This window comes from Cornus florida, unplaced genomic scaffold (assembly GCF_030987335.1).
Source record: "Cornus florida cultivar Cherokee Brave unplaced genomic scaffold, ASM3098733v1 CherokeeBrave_3.0.0_Hap2_Chr04, whole genome shotgun sequence".
Classification (NCBI taxonomy): Eukaryota; Viridiplantae; Streptophyta; class Magnoliopsida; order Cornales; family Cornaceae; genus Cornus; species Cornus florida.
Genome location: NW_026775574.1, coordinates 2,017,147 through 2,027,412, shown reverse-complemented (window position 1 = coordinate 2,027,412; position 10,266 = coordinate 2,017,147). Strand labels below are relative to the sequence as shown.

The window sequence follows — 10,266 nt, the reverse complement described above, 5'->3', positions numbered from 1 at the left end:
AAAACTCGAAGTACCCACCACCATGTCCTTCTCCCACCAAGTCTGCACTAAACCCTGAAAGTCCGCCACTCTAAGCTACATATTTTCAAATCTGAACGGGGTACGACGAGGTCTCAAACCTCTACAGTCCAAGACCAAAGGAATGTGATCCGACGTCACCCTAGCCAACACAGCCTGAACTGCATCCGAAAACTGCTCCTTCCACTATCCGGAAATCAAGAATCTATCAAGGCGGGAGAAAGTAGACATCTCCCTACCACTAGACCAAGTAAAAACAGCTCCCTCTAAAGGGAGATCAATGAGCTGGCGATCAATGATAAACTCTGAAAAAAACCTCATAGCCGGAGTCCACAATCCACTTGTAGACCTCTCCAACGGGGATTTAACCACATTAAAGTCACCTGCCACACATCATGGAAGAGACCACATCTCCTGAACCCCACTAAGCTCCTCCCACAGTTGTAGTTGACTCTAGTGACTGGTCGGAGCAGTAGGCTCAGGCTGCGTCTCTGTTAAAAGAAGTTTTTTCTATGATGTTTCTGTTTTTTGCCATTTTTTTAATTTTCTGGGATTTTTTTAATTTTTTAAGGGTATTTTCATCTTTTTTCGTTTTACGTGTCAGACACCGTGGGGTGTGCCAGGTGTGTCTAAAAGTTCGGTGGGACATTTCCTTGAGTTCAAGACTCTTGGAAATGCACTAGTTGCTATTTCGGCATTTTTTCCTGTTTTTGGGCTGGTAGGTCCTAGGTAGGACCCGCTACCGGAGTCGTTGTGTACGAAGGTTTTATTTTGTTAACTATATTTGTGGTAGTGAGTGATCGGTGTGTATTTATATATGTATATAATAAAGTAAAAGGTTATATTTTTTTGTGTTTTTTTGCGTAAAAGATAGTCCACTAGATTTTTTTTAATGGCCAAGAGGCCATTTGTGGACCTCATTTTCATCCCTCTCTTGGCAATTTCTCTCTCTCTCCTCACTTTCCTTTTTTCTTTTTCTTTTCTCCAACAATTCAAGGCTTGATCAAGCCTAGCTCTTTGAGAATTTGATAGTACCTCTTAAAGCAAAGTTGGAGAGCTCATCGAGGCCGTCATTTTGATTAGAGTCAATCACCATTTGGCCAACCTTAGGGATTTCAAATTTTGGGGATTTTGAGGCTTTCTTCTTGCTTAAGGTAAGGGTGTTCTAATTTACAATTTCTTAGATTTTGGTGAATCCCCTATAATTTAAGTGTAGCATGTTAAATTGTAAATTATTCTTAAGAAAGTTGCCATGTTGCTTGGTATATGATATGTATTTCTATGTGAGTTATGTGTACATGATATATGTGCCTATGGTTTGTTGATTGGATATGAAAAGCATACTTTAGTGAATATGTTTTTGTTCAATATGTTAAGTTGTTGAAATCGGGGTGCTCCCGAGGATGGATGGGATAGTGCTGGTCAATGAGAATCTGGGTGATGAGGTGGCTGAAAGGAAGAGACTTAGCCCGTCCGGGCGTCTCCTTGATGATGTACTCGTCATACAGCTTCCTCATCACGCTCTAGATGAGCGCAGGAATGGACACCCAGTGCCTGGTGTAGAAAGAGTAAAGGGCTGTCAGATAATCGCCCCTTCTCTGAATCTTGTGCCCCGCCATGTAGATATTCCAGTAAAGGACAGAATCAATAAACCATAGGTCGTCTGGAAGGTATGTCCGGGTGGCGAAAGTCGCGCCACTGGCATGGTGACCTGTGAGAGAAACTGCCATGTCGACATATGAAGGCCTGAATAGCCTCGGGTATGTGTCCTGAAGCTCTGGAGGACATCTGTGTGGACAGCGGCAAGAGCGGGCTAAAGTGTCCACTGTAATAGTGATCAGATGGCCATCGATAGAAGTGACCATCTCGGCTGTGGTACGCGGCGATGGTCGGAGGTTCTGGTAGAACAACCGAACCAGCCATGGGTAGACCGGCTCTATAACGGGGGCAAGAATAGCGGCTAGGCCCCTCTGAATAAAATCCTGGTAGGCGGATCAGGTCAGCACCGATCGAGAGAAGAAGGCCGTGTCAAACTCTGACTCATGGGCGAGTGTTATGTGTGCATATCGAGGCGTGGGCCTATCACGCCGCAGATGAGCTGGCTGAGCAGGCTGAGCTGGCTGAGGAGGTATATGTGAATGCTCAGCTCCAGTCTATGGTGGAGATAGTGATGGAGTGAAAGCGGGATGAGCCGTAGAAGTGGATGGTATGTGGTCATCCTTAGGCTCATGAGATGGTGACTGAGGCGGGGTAGCCTGTGCTGGCTCCCACTGTGCATAAGAGGGCTCTGCGGGCTCCTCTGTCCGTGGCCTAATATGGCGGGTGGGCCCGTGTTGCCTATTGGCAACGGTCTTCCTCTTTACCATGACCTGCAAAAAGAAAAAGAAAAACTTGCAATGGGAGTTAGTGCCAGAATAAGAAATTTAAAAGCACGAAATAGAATCATGTATGTCAAGTAAAATAGACAAAACAAATATGACGTGAATCTATGCAAGTGGTAGAATATGAAACATGTTAAACAATATAAGTATGAAATGCATCCAATGTGGAATATCACAGGCATTGGGCATAGATATGATAGCATGAACATAAGACATGATGAATGAAGCGTGTGTGTGTGAGATCTGTGAAGTTCGATCAATCATAAAAAGAAATGAGATCGATCACAAAAGTTGGATCGATCGAAGGTAAATGAGATCGATCTCACTACTTCGATAGATCGAAGAGATGAGTTCGATCGATCGAACTGTGCGACGATGGAAACCCAAAGGTCACAGATCTGTGACCTTGGAAGCATGGGGCCCACACGAACGTGTTCGTGGGCCCATCAACACAACAAATCAACAAATCCCCATCACTGATCAAAGCCCAAACTCCCAAAATGAGATCAAAATCTGAAAATATGCAAAGTATATATATACACGAAGCAACACATATATATATATGGAAATACAGTGCTTCGAAGCTTCAAAAATGGTGGATTCGATCATCTAAGCATCCTAAATCAAATATATAGAACATGTATGCATCAAATCAAATCAAGCTTCAAAGTAGATCTCGGTTCTTACCTCAACTGAAAAGAAAATTGGAGATGAAGAGAGAGAGATGAAACCGAGATGAGAGAGAGAGATTCGGGAAGCTTGATGACACCGGAGGGCTTGCCAGAGAAGAAGAAGATGATGATACACAGTGACGGCGACGAGAGGGTCTAGGGTTTGAGAGAGGGTGAGATCGATCTAAATGATCGATCTTGAGAACCCTCGATTCTATTTTTTTTTAAAAAGCATTCCCGACAGAGTTCGATCGATCGAACTCAACTGTGATCGATTAAACTTTGATAAACTCTCTTCAAAGTTTGTTTGTTTTTTAAAAAAAAAAATTAAATTAAATAAACACTTAATAATTAAAAATTAATTAAGATATTTTGGGATTTTTGAAAATGTAATAAAATGAAAATAAAATAAAGTAAAATGAAATAAAAATGAAGATATTTTTGGATTTTTGAAAATTTGAAAAGTCAAAATAAAGTTAAAATAATGAAATGAAGATTGAGATCGATCGAAACAAGAGTTCGATCGATCAGACAGAGAGCAAAAATATGCAGGTTTTTGGTTCAAAAATTTGTCTAAGTGTTGGAACATGAGATCGATTGAACTGGGAAGTTGGATCGATCGAAGAACTTTCAGATCGATCTTGGAATGTTTCGAACGATCAGACAGAGAGCTGAAATATGTAGGTTGATGCAGGCTCAAAATATTTCTAAGTGTTGAGTCACGAGATCAATCGAACTTGGAAGTTGGATTGATCGAAGGTCTCTTGATCGATCTTGGAGTTGGTTCGAACGATGGGACAGAGAGGTGATTTGGATGCAGGTTTCTGCAGGTCAAAATTTTTTCTAAGTGTTGGATGCAGAGAAGAGTTCGATCGATCAAACTCAAGTTTGAGATCGATCGAACTATGCAAAATGCTCAATAATGACATGAAAGCTTATGCAATCCTTACCAAAGTTCCTTGAAGTGCATATGAACCAAAAACAAGTATCTAGACTTCACAAGAAATGAAATGAAAGATAGAAATGGGGGAGGAATAGGGTTTTGACACCCTACGAATACTTTTGCTAGTCTTTAACGTCTCTAGCAAGACATTGGGCTCTTTTAGCCCGAATCAAATATCTTATAATGCATCCCTTCCTTGTTGGGGTGATAGATACTTTGAACTCTACCCAACAAATAGTTCTTTGAAGAACTTGTTGGATTAAGCTCAAAAGAAGTCTTTGGTCCCTTGTCTATGCAATTACAAACTTTGGGCTTCCATGCCCTTTCAAAGGAAGAGTTTGAAACAAAACTTTTAGAATGCAAGGTTGAAGATGATCCTTTAGAAGTTTTGGTTTTACACAAAAGCTCATTTCCTTGACATTGAAGATCATGACATTCATCTACAACGTTAACTTCTCCTTCATATTTGTCAAATGAATTGGGTGTGGGATTAAAGATATTCAACTTCACCTTCATGTAGCCAAATGAAATCTTCATTATCCCCGTCCTACAATTGATGTTGGCATTAGCGGTTGCCAAGAAAGGACGGCCAAGGATAACGGGAATTTGGCTCTTAGGATTGGGAACCGGTTCTGTGTCTATGACAATGAAATCAACCCGGAAGAAGAATTTGTCAATCTTTATTAAAACATCCTCAATTATACCCCTAGGCTTCTTAATGGATCGGTCGGCAAGTTGCAAAACTACCGACGTCGGTTTCAATTCACCTAAGCCCAATTTGACATAAACCGAGTATAGAAGAAGGTTAACACTTGCTCCTAAGTCAATAAGCACCCGATTAATGATATGATCACCAATAATGCATGATGTAGTGGGTGAACCGGGGTCCTTAAACTTTAGAAGAGTGTTATGTTGCAAAATTAAGCTTACTTGCTCGGTCAAAACCATTTTTCTTGGTGCTTGGCTCTTGTTCTTCCGCTTTTGGGTGCACAAGTCTTTCAAGAATTTGGCATAAGCCGGAATTTGCTTGATTGCATCCAATAGTGGAAGATTAACTTTCATTTGCCTAAACATTTCCATGATTTCATTGGTTTTTGCCTTTTGCTTGTCTTTTGAAATGGATCATTTTAAGGCATCCGGAAATGAAACCTTTGGTTCAAACACTTTTTCAAAATTTTCTTTTGAATTCTCTTCAACACAAGAAGTTTTCAAATCATTTTTCAATAAAACCTTTTTAACATCATTTTTCAAAACTTCTTTTCCAAACACATCTTTTAAAACTTTCTCATTTGCAAGATCATGTATATGCAATGAAGGAGGAATGGAATGTGAAACGGGACGGGTGAAAACTTGAGGTTGCACCGGTTCACTCTCTTCATTGGACATTCCAACTTAATTGTCCACAATCCTACAACTCCGCAAGGTAGTCACCGCATTAACATGTTCAATGGTGTGGCCTTCCGATGAGGAATGGGTTTCCACAACACATTGTTGCTTAAGTGGGGCATTTATAGGCATCTTTCCCTTTTCACTTGCATTAAGAGTGCTTGCTATTTGCCCTACTTGGGTTTCTAGCTTTGCAATAGATTGAGAGTGAGAATGAAGCAATTGAGTGTTAGCCTCTAAAGTGCCAAAAGCATTCAAAACTTTCTCTTCAAAGGCGGGACTTCTAGTATTACCTTGGGAATAAGATTGGTTGGGAAATTGAGAATTAGCAAATTGATTCCCTTGTGATTGATAAGGTCTATAACCTTGGGATTCTTGGTTTTGAAGTAGAGGTGGAATGTACTTCCTTTGAAAACCGCTTTGGAAAGGGTTTGAGCCATCTCCTTGGTTTTTCCAAGAGAAATTCGGATGATTCCTCCAACTTGGATTATAATGAGTACCATAAGGATTGTTCCCTTGGTTCACAAAAGCCGCATTGACTTGTTCATTAGGTTCACTTTGCACTTGTCCGTGAGGACAATGAGAAGTAGAATGAAGAACACTAGAACAAGTCATACATTTTTCATTTGATGCACGATGAGAATGGTTGGGGAAGGAAGATACTTGGTTCGCCGAGTTTTGGTTAATCAAAAATTGATCAAACCTTTGAGATAAAGACTTCATTTCGGCGGCTATTTCATTTGAATGGTCGACTTGATGTAAGCCAACACTCTTCCTACCTTGTGAATTTCTACCATTCTTGGATGATAGTGTTCTATGCAAAGAATTTTCACTCATGCTCTCATAGAGACGCCACACGTCATCCTCATGCCTATTAATGTATGAGCCACCCATGGAAGCATCAACCATACCCTTATAATTGTCCGGTAAGCTCTCAAAGAAGTATTGAACTAATTGCCATTTAGGCATGTCATGATGTGGACACTTCCTAAGCAATTCATTGAAGCGTTCCCATGCCTCATGAAACTTTTCTCCATCCCCATGCGAAAATTCTCGAATTGAGGTCCTCATGGCATTGGTCTTAGAAACCGGATAATACTTCTTCAAGAACTCTTGTTGCATTTCTGCCCAAGAAGTGATTGAAAAAGGCCTAAGATTGTTAAACCAATACTTTGCCTTGCCTTTTAAGGTGAATGGAAAAAGTTTGAGTCTTAAAACCTCTTCCGGCATATCCGTATATTTTACGGTGAAACATATTTCAAGAAACTCATCCAAATGTTTGTAAGGTTCTTCACTTGGAAGTCCATGATAGTTAGGAAGCATTTGACTGGTTTGTGGCTTAATTTCATAATGATGTGCTCTAAATGGAGGCAATTGGATGCATGTAGGTGCATTATACTCATTAGGCACATAATGGTCTCTTAAAGCAAGAGGTGGATTAGCTACTTGAGGTACAACATGAACACCTTGGTTTTGAATTCCTTGATTGTTGATAGGAGGTTGTGGAGTATACATTGGCGTTGGCATTCCATATGGAACTTGGCCTTATTGTTGTAGTGGTTGGTGAATGAATGGCCTAAGCATGCCTAATGGTACTTGTATGTTCTCATTGTGCACATTGGGATAAGGGATACCTTATTGGTCTATGTGACCAAAGTCCTCAACATGATTATCATTATGGTCATCCATTGAAAGATTGGCTCTATTTGAACTTCCTCTTCCCCTAGGATTTCTAACGATAGATTCTAGATATAAATCAAGAGGGACAAGAGTTGGTCTCAATGAACGACGTCCATGCATGCACAATGCAAAACACAACAAACACAAAGAATAACAAACACTATGCCTTCACAAGAATGCAATTAGACTTCTTCCACAAACATTTAATTCATACTCCTATACTTTAACAACAATGATGCAAGATAATTAAAAATAAGCCTCCACGCGGGCCGACGATTTAACTAAGGGATTGAGAAAAGAAAATCTCACAAAGGTCCTTTAGCACTTCAACTCCAAATTTAAAGTTTAGCTTAGCAATTTTAAAATTTTTAGCTTTTTGCTTTCTTTGCTTGCTTGAATTGAATGCTTGATGGCTCCTTTGCTTGCTTCCTCTCCAACAATGCACCTAGTTAAGTAATCAACACAGTAAGTAACCAAAAAGAAAAATAAAAATAAAGTAAAGACACGATCAAAAGAGTACTAATCTTAATCAATTCCACAAATCCAACGTTGCCAAATCTAACCGTTAATCCCCAGCAACGGCGCCAAAAATTTAACGGCTTTGGCGGAAGGCCTTTCCTTGTACGCCAAAATTGATGTAGTGAATGTGCGGTTCAAGAAAAGCTTTTTATGTCAAATTTAAATTTATAAAAACCACTACCAACACTACTACTAACGTAGCAAGAGTGAGTAGTGATCGTCCCAAGGGATTGTGGGGATCGAGCAATGTCGTGGAATCACAATTAGGGCTAGTAAGTCGAGTGATCAAACAATTGATTGGTTGGTTGATTAAAGAGCAACTAAATTAAACTAAGTGATAGCAAAAGAATACAATTAAGAGTAAGTAAGAGAGAGGGATCTTGAGGTTTAAAGATTACCACCAAGCAATGCATTTCTATATCATTGACAAGTAATAATGAGGGCAAATGGTGTATTGCAATATTGATGTGTGTGTGTGTGTGTGTGTGTGTGTGTGTGTGTGTGTGTGTTTGGTTGATTCAACAAGCAAGGATGACTAGTTAAGCATGTATTGTCTAAACATCATGTGAAAGGCACAATATATCTAAGCAATGAAACATATATTGTCTAAATAACATGTGAAAGATACAATAAATCAAAACAAGTCATTAATCCTTTCATTAAGCTCATAATCCAAATACAACACAAAGTTAGAGACATATGCTAATTGCATTCAAAAGCTTGGATCATCAAATAACAAGCATAGATTGTCCGCCCATTTAACACTACACTACAACTACACTACATCTACAATACTAGCATGAAAATAAACTAGGGGAGAGGCACAATCCATCAAGAGATAAGCATGAACCATCAAGAGAATCACAAAAGCATTCCTTTAAGCACTATGTTTTGACAATCTCCAAATCTATAGCATCAATACACATAGACATGCATCAATAACACAAAATCTAGAGACAAGCACGTGAACATCTATTCTAGCATACATAGACATATGGATAGAATGAAATGACCAATTGCAAGCATTAAACCACATAAATCATTGAATAAACAAGATCTATATATATCAAAGTGTCAAAACATCAATTACAACACTAATCCCTCAATAATACACAAGATTAAGATATAGAAAGCATACTTGGGGCTAACTCTAGCCCTGAGAGGATGTCTAGCCACTCATGGTGATGATGCTCCAACCCTCAAGGGCTAATTCCATAGTTGAAATCTGCTCCTTGTTGATGTAGAACTCTAATGGTGTCTCTAGCCTCCTCCTCCTCTCAACTTCCTCTCCAAAAGATGATATGAAAATAAATGTTTTCTCCCTATGTAAAAGCAATCCTTATCCTTATATAGGTAGGTCAAAATGACACCCAAAATGAGCTGGGGTCGTGCACACAATATTCCCTAATGATTGGATAAAGGACAACTTTCAATGAGATAGAATTTTAACTTTTTCGCACTGGAAGAAGTTCGATCGATCGAACCTTGAACTTGGATCGATCGAAAGTAAGTGAGATCGATCGAACTTAGGCTGGATCGATCCAACTGGCTGAGCTTTTTGGAAAAAGATAAATCCGAGATATTTATGGGAGATATTTATGGGAAAAGGACAAAAACGGTTAGTGAGTGGTACAGCTGTGGATATGATCAATCATTTGAATAAGGACAAAAGTGTTCGATCGATCGAAGGATGGTGTTGGATCGATCGAACTTTTGGAACTTAATGCTTTTGGGTCAACGCTTGGATCTATCTTGAAGTGCTGAGATCGATCATTGTTCGATCGATCGAACCTTGAACTTGGATCGATCGAACTTTGCTGCTTGCCACCTTTGGCTTCATTTACTGCCTTCTTTCTCCACTTTGCACCTTTCTTTGTTTAATTCCAGAATTGCTTCAATTAAGCTTTTATTTGGCTGAGTTAGCTTATTTTCGAGATAAGTGCCTGAAAAAGGAAATAATACGAAATCAATCTAAAACGGTAAAGTAAAATAGATAAAGGTACTAGAATGCCTTAACTTAAAGGGTTTAAATACGCACGTTTCAGCGCTCATCACAAGCAAAGTACAAATTTAACTTTGTTTCCATCTTTCAATAAGAGCAGATCGTTGCACTCCATTTATCTTTTTCTTTTTGTTTGCGTTCCATTTAACAAGAAGTAAAGCCAAACGTTGATCTTCTTGAATTGGTCAGAGTTTAAGTTTGGTGGACATTGAAGCTTGTGAATGGGTTTACTTCACTGAGATTAGTTTGAAATTTTGTGCTGGAGATCTTTCAAAGTGCTAATATTTTTATTATTAACTCGTGAGACCATTTCCCCTTTTCCTGAGTATTTATTTTGATAACCAACTTCTGGATATTTCATACAATCTCCAACCATAACTAGAAATGATAAATAGGAACATTATTAGAAGCAAGCAATCAAGGAAGCTAGATATCACAAGCTAGACATGAAACAAGAAGTTTATTTTGTACATCAGAAACTTAATAAATTGTTGTTGCACCATTCACATATATAGTTGCACATATAATAAATTGTTGTTGCACCATTCACATATACCTACATCTAGAACTCACTAAAATTCATTCCATAAAATATACACACACTTCTTTATACTTGCATGGGCCTCCATTTGAGATCACTAGCTTCCTAGAGTTGCAGCAACTAGA

The 10,266-nt window shown here is 39.1% G+C and overlaps 1 pseudogene; it reads left to right on the top strand.

The window, feature by feature from the left end:
• The first annotated feature begins 6,366 nt into the window (after nt 1-6,366).
• Nucleotides 6,367-6,465, top strand: LOC132305937 (small nucleolar RNA R71; annotated as a pseudogene).
• The last annotated feature ends 3,801 nt before the right edge of the window (nt 6,466-10,266 follow it).